This window comes from Pongo abelii, chromosome 11 (genome assembly GCF_028885655.2).
Source record: "Pongo abelii isolate AG06213 chromosome 11, NHGRI_mPonAbe1-v2.0_pri, whole genome shotgun sequence".
In the NCBI taxonomy this organism is placed as follows: Eukaryota; Metazoa; Chordata; class Mammalia; order Primates; family Hominidae; genus Pongo; species Pongo abelii.
Window position 1 is genome coordinate 67,734,732 of NC_071996.2, and position 18,345 is coordinate 67,753,076.

General features: G+C 35.3%; 1 protein-coding gene across 7 annotated transcripts in view; it reads right to left on the minus strand.

Annotated features, from left to right (window-relative positions):
* The window catches only part of SCN3A (sodium voltage-gated channel alpha subunit 3), a 115,732-nt gene extending 97,598 nt beyond the window's left edge, over window positions 1-18,134 (minus strand). For 4 of the 7 annotated variants that reach the window (XM_054549417.2, XM_054549414.2, XM_054549412.2 and 1 more), the window contains exons 1-2: window positions 17,869-18,134; window positions 453-647 (exon numbers count right to left, since the gene is read on the minus strand). The gene's annotated coding sequence lies outside the window, so the exon portion shown is untranslated. The remainder of the gene's footprint in view (window positions 1-452; window positions 648-17,868) is intronic. The other 3 variants (XM_054549416.2, XM_054549415.2, XM_054549413.2) reach the window with 2 other exon arrangements.
* Window positions 18,135-18,345: the final 211 nt, after the last annotated feature.

Below are 18,345 nucleotides of genomic sequence, written 5' to 3' on the forward strand. Positions count from 1 at the left end.
AAAAATTAGCTGGGCTTGTGGCGGGCGCCTGTAGTCTCAGCTACTCAGGAGGCTGAGGCAGGAGAATGGCGTGAACCCGGGAGGCAGAGCTTGCAGTGAGCCGAGATCGCGCCACTGCACTGCAGCCTGGGCGACAGAGAGAGACTCTGTCTCAAAAAAAAACCAAAAAACAAAAAACAAAAAAAACAAAAAACAAACAAACAACAAAAAAAAAACTGAGTTAATCTCTCTTTCTTACATCAATAGCCTTTGGCATCATTCCATTCCCTAAGGTCATCTGTGCTATGTCTCCCTGTACGTATTTGCCTCTTTGGAAGAACAAACTGGTAGAGGAAGGAAGAAAATACCCCTCTGCCTTCTTTTGGTCCTGACACAGCTGTCCTTGCTAAATAGTAGAGATTTTAGTTTATTTTCCACAAAAACAAACTTATACCCAGAAGTTGTTTAGTTACCTTAGATAGTTACTGCACCTTTTTCCGGAAAAGCTCCAGGTCTCTTCTGTGAATTATCTCACTTATTCTTACAATATCCCTAGAAGAGATTCTTTGCTCCTATCCCAGTAAGCCACTCTACTATGAATCCTTGACAGATACCTCATCCCTGTCAAACCTTGATGTGGCTTGGCTTCAGTTTTCTTGCTCCATGATCTGTGTAGAAAGAGAATACAGGTGAAATTAGCCTATAATCTTTGACATTTGGCATACGGGTGCTCTGGCTCTGTGTCTGGGTTTTATTCCTTTTTTTTAATAGCCCTAGATCGAGAAAGCAAGGATGATGCAAAGCAAGATATTTGACCCTTGTTAAAAGCATGCCCTAGCATGATTTAGGAAGAATGGGACCAGGAACCACTGCCAGGATCCTAGGGTGGGGACAGGGGCGCTCCGCCTTCTTTGGCAGCCTTGATCCATTTAGTCTTTCTGAAGGCATGCTGGCACTCCTGAGCATCCTTCTGTTCTTCCCTCTTGCTTCCTTCTCTCCTCTTCCCTCCTTACATCTTCCCCTTTGCTTCTTTTCCTCAAACATCTCAAAGACCAAAGAGGTAGACTAGTGGAACATGCGGTTCACATTGGTGTTGTAGGTCATTTTCTAGTTCCTTCTCCTCTCCACCTAAAACCCAGTTTGATTGGCTTACTAAAATAAGATAAATAAACCTATTTAGTAGCTTCTAAGAGTACATTTTAGACAAGCTGAGGTAAAAAGCCAGCATGCTAAATATTAACCTAAATATAATAACCAGATGTCATACTCCTTTCCGCTATAACCAATAGCAATGGCTTAGCAGAGTTAAACCAATAATAATTATTTCAAAGGGCAATATACATAATTCTAAAATCAGTAACTAACATTTAAAACAATATTTACTGCAATTCATTTATACAATTCTCATAAGCCAAACTAGTCATGAATTCTCACCAGTAAATTTCCCTTGACCACTTACCATAACAAAAAAACATTAAATCTCACTTTTACAATTGTATACATGGTCTATAAAATCTTTGTCTCCAGATGAACTCTCTCCTAAGCCATCATTTCTTTTTCTCTATTCTGTTACCAGAGTGATGGTTTCAAATCACACAACCTACCCTTGTTCAAATCTGTCAGTGGCTCTCAGTGACTCAGAATCACTTTAGCAAAGTGTGGAAGTGCCTTCATGATCTGGCCTCTGCCTCTCTTCTCTTACCTCTCACTAAGTGGTAACAATAACACAAATGCTAATAATAATACCCATAAGACACACCTTGCATCAGAAATTGAGCAACAGATTGTTACATAAATTTATAATTCTTCAATAAACGTTAGTTCCCTCTACTTCACAGCCACAAGCTTAATAAATGTTATTTCCCTTGTCTTCATAGCACACAAGTAACTAAGTTTTAAATACTTCGACCTTCAGCCTGAGCTATAATGAACATGATGTTAAGTAAGTTAAATAACCAAAACATCAATTTAAATACATTTTTAAAATATTTGAGAGCTTTTTGCTGGGATGTGGAGGGGGATGAGGTAGGGAGGGCTGGATATCGAAAAGGGAATAAGGAGGAGCAGAAGGGTGGAGTTTGAGAAAGCATCCCAGAAGTTTCTGATTTGCTTGAGTTATCTTTCTTTTTCCTATCCTTGTGAAAATTACTGATTTACAGATTGGAGAAAATATATTTTATGGCCTTGGCTTCAAACAGGAAAGAGTTGTTTTTTTTTTTCTTTTTTCAATCCCAAGTATCCATGGGAAATCGCAGTGATTCCTGCACGTGGATTCATACTCCACTTCAGGCCACATACTTCAAACTGTGTTATATCATAATAAGAGTTGCATCTCACTTATTTTTAAAAGCAGCCCTGGCTTACAAATTAACTATTATATAAAATTGGACTCTAAGCAATTCTGAACTTCAGTGAGCATAAGAATCACCTGTGCAGTGGGGCGCAGTGGCTCACGCCTGTAATCCCAGCACTTTGGGAGGCCGAGGCGGGTGGATAACAAGGTCAGGAGTTTGAGACCAGACTGACCAACATGGTGAAACCCCGTCTCTACTAAAAATACAAAAATTAGCCAGGTGTGGTGGTGTGCACCTGTAATCCCAGGTACTCAGGAGGCTGAGGCACTGGGAGGCAGAGGTTGCAGTGAGCTGAGATCACACCACTGCACTCCAGCCTGTGTGACAGAGTGAGACTCCATCCGCCCCACTTCAAAAAAAAAAAAAAAAAAAAAAGAATCACCTGTGCTACTTGTAAAAGATGCAGATTTCTGGATTCAATTTCTGGAGATTCTGCAAAAAGTAGGTCTGAGGTAGGGCCGAGGGATCTGCATTTTTAATACATTCCCCAAGTGAGTTTTGTGCAAGCAATGCTTGGATGACTATTTGAGAAAGGATGCTCTAAAGGAATGAGTAAAGAATATGATCTGAGTGCTTTTGGCAATCAAGCCTGGAATTTTGCTGTAATGTCCCCAGTAACTAAGAAAAAATTGAAGCATATTGGATCACATGAATTTTGTTCTATTTTAGGAAAAAACAAAACAAACACATTTCCTAAAAGTTGTATATAAAAAGCAAACATTTTTCAAGAACTAAACTGAAGGGAGGAAAGTTTGTTTAGGATATAGTATAAAGGACATGAGGCAACATGCTCAACAGACATCTTAAATTTTATTTTGCACAGATGCATACAAGGTTCAGTCGAAAAAGTCTTTCTCTGATGGTTGCTATTAGTTAAACTCAGTGAATTTCATTTAGAAGGTGATGAGATAAGATGGTCCAGAAACTTTGCTTTCAGATAACCTAATACATCTATTGGATCTGGAGATCCCCCAAAAACGGTTAGCCTGCATTTGAAATTATCTTAATAAAATTTCAGCATTTTAGTAATTTAGGGGAAATTCTTTGGTTTTCAAACAAGGAAGTGATAGTTCAAACAGCATGATAGAAACTTTACCCTAAAAATGCTAGATGTCACCAGCTGAGGAATCTTAGACAAATTAAATCTTTAATTTTATTTTTCTTAAGCCATTTCTACTTAGTATTGTTATTAATGCTTATGCTAATATCAACAATTGAATATTCTAGAGGTAAGTTTGTATCCTCTTTTGTGATTATTTTAGTTTATCCTGAAAATCTATTTATCCTTTAAGATCTTCTAGTTCCCAGTGTTGTAAAATTTTTGTTTTACTATGGCTCCATTATTTTTAGCATCATTTTGCATCTTTACCCTTTATTTCTGGCCATGAATGCAACTTTATTTTCTTTCAATTGTTTTTATCTTCCTTTATACTGATGACATAATATACCTGCTTAAGAATTTTTCAGGTTACAACCATTCGTGTCATGTAGTAGGCTGTAAAATTCTGGCTGTTCAGCATTTTGCACAAGAACAGAAGCAGATCCAAAGGTGGTCATGGAGGAACTCACAAGCTTTGCCATGAGGAAGGGACAGCTTTCCATCTGGGTGGGAATCTGGCTGGCTTTTCAACCTCTGTGATGAGGTAACAGTCTCAATTACCATCTGCTCACTTGGTTTTAAGACTTCATGTCGCTATTAAAGACATAACTTCAAATGGACAAATCACCAAGATATTAGAGGGTGAAATACTGGAATGTTGTCTAGGAAGCCAAGTTGTCCATTCAGTTCTTGGGGAGCTCCAGAGATTCTCCTTGTAGTAACTTTGATCACCTTCGTGATGGTTCATGCTAACTTAAAGTCTGAGACTTCTTTCTTTGTGTTGTATAAAATTCGTTTCTTCCTTTAAAAATGTTGAGCTCAGGAGGCTCAGAACTAAGTGTACATTTTGAAAGAGTAAATTCATTAGCCTACAGTCCTTAACAGATGTATCACATACATTTTCTCCATTTTCCTTGTCTTGAGATTCCTATTGCACAAAGATATATATATATAACTTTATATATATATAAAACTTTATATATAAAACTTTATATATATAAAACTTTATATATATATAAAACTTTATATATATAAAACTTTATATATATAAAACTTTATATATCTATAAAACCTTATATATAAAACTTTATATATATAAAACTTTATATATGTAACTTTATATATATATAAAACTTTATATATATATAATGTTATATATATAAAAAACTTTATATATATAACGTTATATATATAAAACTTTATATATACATATAACTTTATATATATATATAAAACTTTGCATCACTTTTTAAAAGAGGTGGGATATAATAAAAATCAAGTTCCTCTATGTGATTTAAAAGGCTTTTTCATTCTTTAGCTTGATTCTATACTTCTTATAAACCATTTTTTCTCAAGGACTATACTTAATTTTATAATAAAAATAAATATTAAGAAATGAACTTGGAAGCACTGTATCCTAACATTGAAAAGAATCTTTCAGGCCATCTAGTTTCACCAACCTAGTTTAAAGCAGTGGTTCTCAAAATTTAGCATCAGAATCACCGGGCTAACTTCTTGTTAAAACACAGCTTTCTGAGCTCCACCCCAGGTGTATATGGCTGAGACCCAATTTTGCATTTCTAACAAATGCAAAGATAATGCTGATGTTGCCAGCCCAGGAACCACACTTTGACAATAACTAGCTTATCGAATCCAAGATTTTACGTTTTTTTTTTTTTTTTTTTTTTTTTTTTCAGGTTAGAAACATGTATACTGGGCATATGACTTTCATTTTTGCAGTTTCTTAAAGATGACAATCATAGCTTCTTCAGTCTCATTTATTTATTCATTTGATGCCCTATGGTGTAATTTCGCTGCACCTGGAACCTTGAAATGATTTACAGCAGTATTACACAGAAACCTGCAATCGCTTTCAGTCTCTCTGCTGCCAGCCTGACTCCCATATAGCCTGTTTTTACCTCGCCTGTCAGAGTGATTTGAGAACATAGAAATCGAATCATATCATTCCTCTGCTCAGAAGCCCCCAGAAGCTACCCAGAAAAAAAGTCCCAAATCCTTACAATTGCCTAAAAGTCCTTATAATCTGTCTGACCTTTTGGTTATCTAGTGGAAGGCACCTCCTTCTATTCTCCTTCTCCCTCAGTTCTCTGTAGCCTAACTGGCTTCCAGCTGCCCTCTGTACCTGGAAGCACACACAGACTATTTCCTCCTTCCAGTATGCTCTTCCTCTAGGAAGCTTAATGACTAACTCTTTTATCTCCTTCAAGTCTTGGCCAAAAGTTTACCTTCTTGAAGAGACCTGCTCACACTTCTCCTCTAATCTCTTACCCTGCTCTGATGTTTCCAAGTCACTTATCATTTTGCTAGGTACTATATAACTTACTTATAATGTTTACTATTCATTTTATGTCTCTCCTGGATAGCACAGAAACAGCACAGGGGCTGGAATATTTGCCTTTTTGGGGTCTATTTTCACCGATGAATCTCATGTGTCTAGAACAGTACACGCACATAGTCATGCTCAATGAATACTTTTTTACATCAATGAATTATTTACTTTTGGTTTCTAAAAAATTTAGTAGCTTTTTTTTTTTAGATTTATTATTTGGAAATTCAGCCCAATCTTTAGAAACTTACATATTCTATTTATGGCAACATATTTTATAATAGCAATGTCTAGAAAAAATGAAATCGTCCACTAATGGGGTATTGATTAAGTAAATCAGATAACTTTGTTTTGTATTATATAGGTATTAAGATGATAAAACATAAAAGGACTCAATGTAGGAAAAACAAAGTCAAACTTTATAGGCACTATATGTACTAATTATGTAGGCTTATTTAATCTAAATCAAAATACATACATTACAATCTTCTTTACCTCAAAAATAATTATATAACTATGCCAAGTTTACTAGACTCTCTTTAGAACAAAGCAAATTGAAGACTGAATACTTTACCTAAAGTATTTCCCACTCCAAAATATCTTAGAAAAGTAAGAATGATAATAGAGAACAGTGATTAAGCACTTGTCACTTATCAGGGACTGATCACTTCATTTAATATTCATAACAAATATATAAGATAAACATGATTGTTGTTTGTATTTTTTAGATAAGAAAACTATAATGTTCAGAGGGGACAAGTAACTTGCCCAAGGTCACATGACTAGTAAATGTTGCCATCAAATTCTATAATTTTTTCTTTGGGAAAGTTAATCAAAGCCTCTCTACAATGATCTTACCAACGAACTTCTCCAGCTACATCTTACATACTCTGTATATTTCCATTCCTTAAAAGACCCCAGCCTCTGACATCTGGCGTTCAAAAATGTTCGCGCTGTCTGAAATATCATTGACCACCAACTGTCACCTGTTAAAATCCTACTAAAATTTTTACAGTAATTATATATATTCTATCTTCTGTTGTTATTGAAGATGTGCCTTATTGCTTCTACATTTATTATTAAATTCCTTGAGGATAAGGATGTATTGACTACCTACCACAGTAAGCAGGACATTATTAGATATATGGTGGATACAATTGCCCAAACAAATCTTAAAAACATTCTGTCCAATGTGGTAGCCATTGACCACATGAGGAACTGAGCATTCGAAATGTGGGTAGGTGCCAAATTTCAAAATGATATTTAGGACATATCATCTTAAACAAAATATATCATTAATAAAATCAATCTTATTGTTTTCTTTTTTTGATATTAAAATCTAGAACATTTAAAATTACATACATGGGACTCATTATATTTCTAATGCGCTGTGCTTTTTTCAGATATACCTGTTCCCTACTCCATCACTCTCCTCCAAGGGATCAAACTCATGAACAAAGGCATGAATTAAGCAAGAGGAGAATCCCTTATTCTGAGATGTTCTACAAGGGGGAGGGGGCTGTCTCTGGATCAATAGTTCTTCTATTTTATGTAGTCAGGTTGCTGCTTTTGTCTTTTGGTCTAAGAAACACCATAGTGAAAAAGCTACTTGGTCCATAAGTGAACATTCTCTCTGTGTGCGCAGTGGAGCAGAAACCACATGCAAATCAGAATATAACAGAATTACAGGAAGCTTTCTATTTTGAAGTACATTGGCAACATGACAAATATAAAGCAAACAGCATTCTCCGAACAATCCTTGATCCCTTTCCTACCCCAACATCAGCCATAATAGAGAGCCCTATGTGTTGCCCTCAGCCACGTGTCTCCTACTGCTTGCTGGTACCATGTGCTTTAGGCGGTTTCTTTCCAGGCAAACACAGACTGTTTACTGACTGTAATCAAAATGACAGCCCACTGTTTTCACAACTGAGTGTTGAGAGTCGATTGCCTTTTTCACTTGGCAACCTGAGGAAAATTGAGAACTGGGAACTTGAGGTATGACTTACATTACTTCAAGATGGCGGTGTTTACTCCACATGTTATCTGCGCTCCTTTGAGATTTAAAATACAGAGGATTGGGATTTGTCTAGCTCAGAGAAAAGAGGTTTTAATCACTGCTTTCAGATGGGTGCAAACGGTAAACCACACCGGAGCACAGGATGATTTAGGTGTGTCTGAAGTTCAGCTGCCATTTGATTCTTCATCAGCAAAAAACCAATCACATAAAGAGGACTTCCCCACTAAGCAGGCCCCTTAGATACACGGTTATAATGTTACAGAGTGGATCACTCTAAGATGGTGCCACAGAAGATAATGCAATATACTAGAAAAACATGCCCCTGCCCTATCTTTCTTAGAAATGAGATTTAATGAAAAGATAAGAAAGATGAAAACAGAAGGAAAGATATACAAGTTGCAAATCAGACAAACTGTATTCTAGACTTGTCTCTGCTGTCACTTGTGTGATATATTGAACACTTGAGATCTCAGATGTTTAGTGTTTATGTGAGTAAAAGAGAAGGGAGAGGTGGGAAATTGACCAGTTAATTTGTAGTACCTCTTTTATCACTAAAACTCTAGTTCAGTGTCCAGACTTTGGGACTCTGTTCTAGGCTTACTCCAAATGTTTGTCCCTTCTGAGAGAAGCTTCTGAGGGTATAGCAATACCCTTATACCCTGAACGTGGGTCACTAAACCTTATATACATCATGTTCCTGAGATAGGTATGTCACATCTCTTACAGGATATATTCATTTTTAGAAGACTTTAGTGAACTAGATGCTTGCATAGGTCCTCTGCAGCCCAAATTTAAACTGTTTCTTGATGAATAAATAATATAAATGCCTTGGGTAGAATATAACTTGAAGATCAGTTGCTGAAAAGAACTATCCCTTGAATCCTTTCTAACTCTAGATATTCAATTTTGTACACATGACATCTTCATGAAGTGGTAATATAAAAAATCTCCTACTGAGAAATTCCATACAAATTGCAGTTAAAAGAAAAACCTAGAAAACTTTAAGTCTGGTTTTCAGTGAAATATGACCAGTCACTTGGCCATATCTCCCCCAAAAAGGGCCCTTTGAAATAAAGAAAAGATGAAAAAAAAAAGTCTTTCCTGGGATCTGAATTCAGGACCCACCCAGAGAATCTGTGTTTTTCCTTCAGCCTCTGAGCACATCATTGGCACCAAAATAGAGCAAAGGACTGCGTGCACTGCCCTGATTTAGGTGTGGATGATGCCACTTACTGCAGCGGGGAATGCAGAGTAAAAGGTCTCTGCACATAAGGACAGGAAGGGGATGCTGTTCAGTGCTCAATTCTTTTGAGGCTAAAGGAGATCCAGAATTCCACAGGTAAGAGAAAATGATATATGATAAAAAATTTTGTTTTAAACAGGGATTGTAGCAACCAAACTGCTGAAGACTGGCATGGTCTGTCTGTCTTCACCCTCCAGAGGATAGAGGACCTGGTAGGTAAGAAACTGACTAGCGAGGGCAGTAATCCTTAGGAGAAACCTAAGAAGAGGTGACAGGGAAGATGCCAGGAGGGAGAGATGCCCTGCTGTGTGCCAGGTGTGCCACCTGAGCTGTCTCCTCAAGGACATGGAGGATTCAGGATCCTGATAAAATTGCCAGTGCAAAATCAGACATTGAGTTCACTCATTCTTCAAGTGTCACTCCTCTTTAAAAATTAACAGACTTTTTTTTAGAACAATTTTAGGTTTACAGAAAAGTCGATCAGGAAGTATTGAGTTCCCACATCAAGTGCCTTTTTTAATGTCTGAAATATCTGCCTTCAAAATTTTTATTCAGACATAAATTGAGAGAATAAATAGAAACAATTTTGTTAAGTGTGAAACTTCCCAAATTTAGCTTTCTTGAGGGATATGGATTTTTGGGGGAGAGGAGGAAGTGTATTATTTTCTGATTAAATTGATCTCACAAAGTATTTTCTGAACTGGCACCACTATCATGGATTTAATGGGATATTTAAAAGAAAGGTGTCTTACAATGACAAGATAATTTTAAGATACTGAGTAGAAAACCATCCCTTACAAATGCATAAGAGGGAGCTAACTATTGTTGTTTTCATGGTGTATCTTAACTCTAGTGTTTATTTGCATGAAAATCTGCACCTTGATTTGGATGTGCTCTGCCACTTTTCATTTACCTTCATGCTTTACCCTTTCCTTTTCAAAATGTACAAAGTGCTTATGAATAAGGAGTTGGAAGATTTCCTCAAAAGAATCTGGTTAGTTCTTACAATTGTCATCATGTTGGTAGAGGGGAATGGTTATATCAACCATAAATTATTCCCCCTCTACACTGATTGTGTTATTTAAGGTGACCCTTCTTCATAAAATCATTCCTCCCCTGGTTCAGGCTTTCATTCTTATATATCTCATTGGTTTCTTATTTATATTTTCATTGCAGACTTCCCAAATACTTTGTGTATAAAGGATGGTTTTTTTTTTTTTAATAAGTGATCCAATCCCAATGGGAGGACACAAGCACTGTGTCACACACATTCATCATAACCCTGGCCTCGAACTTGATAACTTTGCAATTCCTTGGCCAGTATTTCTTCTGTTTACCACAGAAGCACCAGCGACCTGCCTCAAAATGTGGATATTCTCATCTTGAGACTTAACAGATATTTTCTGTTATGATAATCATTTTACTGACCACGTTGGCAGAATGTTAGAGATGGGTGAAGAAAGCATAGTTAAATACTAATATTAAATGATGATCCTCTAGAGAAAAGACTTTAGGATATAATCTTCTCTGAAGGACCTGTAGAGGATTGTCCTCTATGTCTCCTACCCAGCTGTGGGAAACCAATCCGGAATAGCAACTGGGGTGTTAACCTAGGAAATGTCTCCTTAAAAGCTGACTCATCTTAGGAATGAGATTCTTTTTAAGAAATGCAATTAATTATTAATTTCGCTCCACTATTAGATTAATTCACTTCTTTCTCGGATATACCATTTTCTGAAAATATCTTTTAAAATGCATTTTGGTTTAAAAAAAATGTTCATTTACAGGATCTGCCTTTCCTCCAAATCTGCCTAAATTGCACTTTAAAAAAATTAAAAATCATAGCGTTTTGCTTCCAACTGACGATTTGTAGATTCAAAGAATATCTTTCAGTAGACCTACTCTTATTTGATTATTCAAGACTTAGTTCTCCAGAGAGCAATTTGTAAGTAAGACATAAATCAGTGAGTGAATCTATGGTTGTACAGACTTAAAGTTATGGATGCTCAGCTCCAAATGTGTACATTGTTTGTAGGGTTAGCTTGCCAAATATACCATAACCAGCAGCTGAATCAACTTTCAAATATCATTGGGATAATAAATTAACAATTTCAAATGTAAAATTATTTAAACACATAAATAAATGCCAGTGTGTTCAACCAAGGGAGAAATGGACACAAGTGTATTTTTTGTTGCTTCCTTAAGTATTTGCATAATATCTTTACTTAACACATGCCCGCTGCTTAGCACTTTGAAATTATTTTGAAAAGCATTTGTCAACTATCTTTCACTTCCCTAGCCAAGTTTTCATTGGCTTCTGTTATTTTTCTTTGTCTTTCTCTAGTCAATTGGTTTTCAAACCTGGCTACACATTTGAACTACAATTGCAGAGCTTTTAAGCAAATATTGATACCCTGATTCCGCCTCAGAGAATCTGATTGAATTGGTTGAAGGTGGAGCCAAGCATTGCTCTTTTTTAAGTTTTCCAAATGATTCTAATGTGCATCCACAGCTGTGGACCACTCTGTGAATAAGCTGGTAATGTTCTACCTCTTTTTGTTTTCTTTCAGTATGTTTGCATATCTCTTTCTCTTTAGCTGTGGTTTTTTTTTTCTCCTGACATTTTTATTGGTGAGGTCCTATAAATCTATTTTTTTCTTTTCTCATTTTGCTTTTTTCTTTTTTACCTCCTATTTTCTGGCCAAGAAGTTCTCATTCCAGGTATATATATTTGATTTATATTCTTATCCCATACTATTCATGTTTTATGTCAGCGTAAGAGAACACAATATGATGGTGAATTATATTTTTGCCTGTTCTTCCAAAGATAATTTAATAGTTTACATTAATTTTTGGTATAAATATAAAAAGATCAATAGTAGAAACTAAGGCCATTGTCAAAAACGGATATTAAGGAAGGATTCATTTTCAGTGTAATTATTATTGGCTATGACAAAAGACAATAAAACAGTTTAGAATTTTGGGACCATATAGGTCTCAAGGACATGTATATATCATATCAATAATATTTTTCCCTTTCAGAGGTAAAGGACAGAATGTGTTTGCCCTAAATTTTAAACTTTAAAAACAAATTTCAATAGTATTTAAAGAACAGAGTGGAAGTGGGAATATTACATATTGCAAAAAATAACATAGCAGAAACAAGATATCACTAGCAACAGAAAATAGCAATAGAAAAAAAAGAAAAAAAGAATCGATGCTAAGTATTGTGGCGATGTTAATATTGGGAAGAAAACTAGAAATCAAGAAGGTAATGCATAGATTCAAGGATTTGAAATGAAACAGACTGAGCCTAGACTCGGAGAAAAGAAATCTGAGTGCCAACGTAGCTGTGCTTCTAAATATGGTCAAGAGGTTTCCTCTCCATGAGGTCTATTTTCCCCAACTGGTGAAAATACTGGTTAGAATGGCAAAAGGAGAAAAAGAAACTTTGCAATTCCTTGGCCAGATCCTGCCTATACATGTGTTTTATTGAATCTATCTGGTATTATAAATAATTTGAAATAGATGATTCCATTTAACAACAGAGGGAAATCTTCACTAACAATTTGGATTTTTCAGCTTCTTCAGGGAAGTCATTTGATGTAACAGTCTCCTAGCAGTGAGAAGGCGTTTTCCATTTTAAAAAGGGCATGCATGCACTTTCTAGTTCCTCAGGCCCAACATGAATGGCTTTACTGCTTTCTCTTACCTACTTTGCCCATGTAGGAATTTATGTTCGTTTCTTCTAGAATTTATTATTTAAGGTCATGACCAACCATTATATAAATTCCATGAAAAGAAAATGCTCAGAGTACTTGGGAACATGTTTAGTTAGGCATAATAAAAACAACTTATATGGAGAAAAATAAATGTCACAAGCAGAAACACCAAGGAGACAGAGAAACTAACAAACAGGCGACTAGTCCTCAAATAGAGGCTTAAGCCCACAAAATGTGTCCTATTAAACCTTATGCAAGAATATGTTGGACTCTAGACCAGAAGCGCAATGTCACTTGTTAGAAATATGAATTGGAATTTAGTGAATTATTCCAGTTCAAGCTCTTTCTTGGGAAAGGAAAAGGACAAAATGTTCTGTACAACCAAAGTAAGAATAAAGTATATTCTGAAAATCGGGAGATTAAAATTCCCAAAAGGGAGCTTCTTGGCAGAAAATGGTCAAAGTTATTTAAAGAGTGACTTTGAATTAACCCATTGAATAAAACAATATTAAACCACTATTTAATAATTAAGGGACCATCATTTCTCTAACTTTGCTCCAGCACAGAGTTTAATCACATGAAGGGCTCCCTATATGCAGTCTCCAAAAAAATGAAAACCTAATTCAATTCTTACAGAAATAATTCCAGATTTCATAAGGTTTCTCTGAACTAAAACCCCTGAAAATTCATTTATACAACCACACCCAGCATATGTTTATATGTGCTGTATTTTAATATTGTAAACTTGCTTGCAAGTTACTTTTCAGTTGTTCTTTCTTCATAGATCTTGGGTAAAACCTTCTTTAAAATTCTTTCCACAGTGTCCTTTATCATTTCAAATCCTTACAGGAAAGAAGTGGGATATTAAAAAAAGTAATCAAAAAAATACTTGGCACATTGAAACTTGTGGTATCCATTTAAGTAGGTATTCATATAAATTTTAAAGAATTATTCTACTTTAACAAATTATATTTCTGATGTAGATTCAGATTTTAGGTATCCAGAGAGCTGGTGCTTATCAGGAAGTTAATAAAACAAAGTATGTCTGTGCTTAGTAAAAGAGCAAGATTTTATTTATTGCTGTATTATTAAGAGGAAACACTATTCTGCTCCGAAATAGGTGTCTGCACTTGTTACATCCCATTAAAATATAAACAAAGAATGTGTTAATTTCATCCCAGAGGGAAAAATATTTTCAGGTAAAGCTGAACTAAAAAAGTAGCTTCTCAATCAAAGATAAATGTGTGAACCAGCAATGTAAAGCAAGAATATGATTTTCTTTCTTCCAAATTTTCTAACTACCTCAAGTTATAATTGTTCAGTCTACCTCAAGAAGTAATTCAGATGTCAGGTTCTATATGGATTTGCCATGAAAGTTGTTTATAAGGTAAAACGTAAGCATGAAATTTTGAAAATGAAAGCAGTTAGAATTAAAATTAATCGAAAATTTAAAACAAACCTTAAAGTACAGAAATAGAGTTAAGTAATTATATTTCACTGGTAGGTGGGTAATTAATCCTCACAGTTTTGGAAAACTGGTAAAACAACCATTAATATTAAGGTGCGGATGAATAATATACTTTTAGGTGACAAATGAAACATGAATTCCCAAGCTTCAGTGAGTTCATGTTTCTACACATAAATGAAAATGAGAAAAAAGTAATCTTCACAGTTACCTATGTAAAGAAATATCACTACATAATCAAGTGTTAATTTCTTGGTGAAAAAAAATCTTTAAATGCTTATTCTTATGGATGCTTTTAGTTAACATCAACCATAAAAATAAGAACTCGTAAGAGCTGGGAGTGACCGAGAACTGAGAGACAGATGAGCAACAAATTCCAAGCACTGCATTTGTCTAGTTGAGAAACACTACCCTCATATTTTTAAGCCTCCCAAGCTCTTAGCCCTCTCAGATCTGCCTAATCAAGAGTCCATTAAGTCATCTTGGCTGCCATGAAGATGAAGCTGACAGCGCAGTTACTTGAGTCAGTTTAAAGAGGCCTAGGGTGGTTGAAGGGAAGGATTAGGAGGCCTGGGGTGCTGAAAGGTCATCCAAGTTCTAGCTCCCAAAGACCCCAGTAGCACACAGCTGTCAGGAGCACGAAGCTGCACTTAGAAACAACCTTTGGAGGAAAGCAGGGATTTTGCAGTCCATCAACCATTCATCAAGCACAATTTGCCTTTCCACATCTTATTGTACCGTTAATAGAGTTGAAGCATTAGAGAGTTTGTGAGTTGATCACATAGGAAAGACTTTCCTGAGATTTAGGTTCAGTTGTCTGGTGGTCTTAGTAGAAATTACTTGGTATTTAAATGTGGTTTTGGTGAAACCTAGATTCCCTTTGGAATCTTTACAGAGACTTCGTCTAACAGGTATATCATCTTAAGGCGACGTGAAATAAGGCCCTTTGCCTCTATTTTCATAAGAAGAAGAAAGTTTTGAAGTCCATGATAACATATTGGGCATAAATAACTGTCTTCTGGAAGGTATTATGAGTTCTATAAACTCTCCAGGAATTGCCTGGAATGTTAACAGTAAGTGATATTATTATAGGTACACAATTGTTGTTGTTTCAGCAAGGGCACCCTTCCAGGATGAGAATTATTCACTTTACAGGTACATAATTATTTGGCAGTTTTATTCTATCCTTCCTGTTGTGGTGGAAGATATTATATCACCAGCACTAATGATAACAAAAATAACAATGATGAAAATTTATGCCTTTATGTTTGTCCTGTTCCTTTTGATGTGAGTTAGGATGGCAGGGAGAGAGAGGAAGGAGGTTCGTAATCATGTTCCAGGATCTATACCAAGCACTGAACAGACATTATTTTAGCTACACAATCCTGTAACACAGGCATTATTATTCCTGTTTTATAGATGATGCAATAAAGGCTCAGAGAGTTTAAATAACTTGTCAGGTAATAGTGGCCATAAAATGTAACCTGCCAAGCTCTTGCTCTTAACCACTTCTCCATATTGTTCCCTGCTTGTTTCCACTACAGAAGGAACTGGCCAAGAAATGCCCGTATTTCTCTATTTTACCACTTTCATGTTTAGCACATCAATCATAATTTACAACTCAGTGAGGGTCAAAGTTGTATCTTAATTAAGCTGAGAAACCAACTGAAGAAAAATCCAAATAAATGAGGATCAGAAAATTTTAAAAACAAAGTGTTCTTATACAGCTTTGATTCTAATTTCCTTCCTTTGTAGGCAAGGAAAATGCTCTTCAGTGATACTTGGGGTCTTTTCCGAGGCAACAAAACTCATTAGTAGCAGAACTTGAACCAGATCCCAAGACTTTCAGCTCAGGGTTCAACCTTTTTATCTTCAGTACTCAAATAAATCACAGCATTTTTCTCAACTTTACAAATGAAATCACCACTACATTCTTTTAAAGAGTAAGTTATTCAAATGTGTTTGATATATCATTTAATCAAAGCAGGTTTAATTTCCGAAATTTTTGAAAGAGCGCATTTTGTGAAGTGAAGAACTCTGTGTGTATTTGCTTTTTCACATGGCGACCACATGTATAGATGAATAACTAAGAGATTGTTGCAACTATACTAAGAAAAATAAAAGCTAACATTTGGGGCCAAAATTAAGCATTCATTCATAAATGTAAACCAGTTCAATCAAGACCAGCTCTGATGCTTACTCAGAACAAAGTTACTCACATTTAGTCACCTGTAGAGAAGCACGGTGTGTACAATACACTCAAGTTAATTAACAGCCGTTTCTGGGAACCCTGTCCAAAAAAATAGTTTTCTTTATATCCTATGGTAGGAATTCTTCTGAAATAGACAAGACCCAGGGCTCTCCTCTCAGGCAACCACTATTTTGAAATGTTTTCGGGGGGACTGTTATTGCTACTCAATGTAAAATATTAAGTGAGATGTCAATATTTTTCAACATATCATTAGAAATTACAGTTTGGAGGCCTTAAGTTCTATTTTTGAAGCCCTTTTAGCCAGTACTGACTGGAAGCCCTGTTGAAATCAGAAGTCTTCATTTCATATAGGGCATACTCTATTTGGAGTGAATGTGATGAAATGTTTCCATGCAAATTCCTACAAGCACTTGTGCCTTTATCTTTGTCCTCATAAGCCATATTATACTACCTGTTGTGTGTTTTAAAACCCTGTATGATTTTTAAAACTTATCTTTCAATTAATATGTATAGATTTTCTGTCAATAATTTCTTATTCTAATTGTGTGGTGGCTAACTGAATGAAACATTTATGATTATGATATAGAATATCCTAAATACAACAACAGACAATATGGATCATAGATAAAGTAAATTATTGTTTTATGGCTCCAGTGGTTTTTCCTGGTAATTAATAAAAATAAACAATTATTAAATATATACAGAAAAACAGCAATCTAGCAAGCTTATAGAACAATTAAGAAGATATAATAATCTTTAAATGAATAAATTAAAAGGTAAACATTTAATATAAAATGAATATATTAAAGGATAAAGAAGTAGCATATTATGGAACATACAGAGATTATTTTATTTTTTGAAGGTTCAACCTCTTTTAAATGGTTAGTATTGGTGTTCTTTTCTCTATGAAAACAGATTTTAGAGAAAAATGATAGTGTGTTTCACAAAGCCAAACACCTCTATATTGTTATCACTCCCTATATGCATGGCCTCTCTAAAGCTGTTAAATAAAAGACTAAAGCACAAGAATGATAGTTCCAATTTCACTACACATTTATGTTTAAAAAATACTGGACACACTGGGCATTTAAATAGATGACATTCAGCCAGGAAACTCATTAGACTAGCTTTAAGTATAATAAAAAATATTTTTTCTCAATACAATTAATCATAAACATCTACAAAAACACAAGACCATTGATGCCTAGTATGTACCATAAATCACCATTTCCAGACAGGCTCTATTTTCTTTGAAAGATAAAGAAATAGTAAGCAGTTTACACATCAAACGATGCCTTTGGATCCTGTAATTTACATTTAAACAACACTGGGTTAAAAATAGCCGCATGAAGATGATTTTAAAGTAAGGAAAATGACCTGGTAGCTAGGTTCCATGGTGCAGATAATGAAATGTTTTGTCAGCTTACCTGATAAAACAGAGCCTTATGAATTACAGCATAACAAAGCCCAGCATCCAAGATGGTTAGGGTATAACGTGTCTTCCTCTGCAGCTGTTCAGCTTTTTTTTTTTTTTTTTTTTTTGACCACAGAGGTTTACAAATTAGTTACAATTTTTTTTCTTTCTTTCTCTGTGGATAAGAAAACAAAGAGAGCTTTCCAGAATCCTCTCTGCTTATGCCTCCGCTTCCTGTTCTGAGATTCACTCTATGGTACCCAACATATATCAGAAAACAGCTTTGAGGAAAAAAAAAAAAAGAAAGAAAGAAAAAAAGGCCGATCGCACTCAAAGTGGTACCGCCATCTACTGGCGGACACACACAAAATTGAGCCAAAGAAAAAACATTCCCATTATCCTCTGTCATAGGGAGGAAAGTAAACCTGCATGAAGCATGGGTAGTCATGAAAGTGCCCCAAGATGACAGTAGAGAGGTGATGTGAGCTAA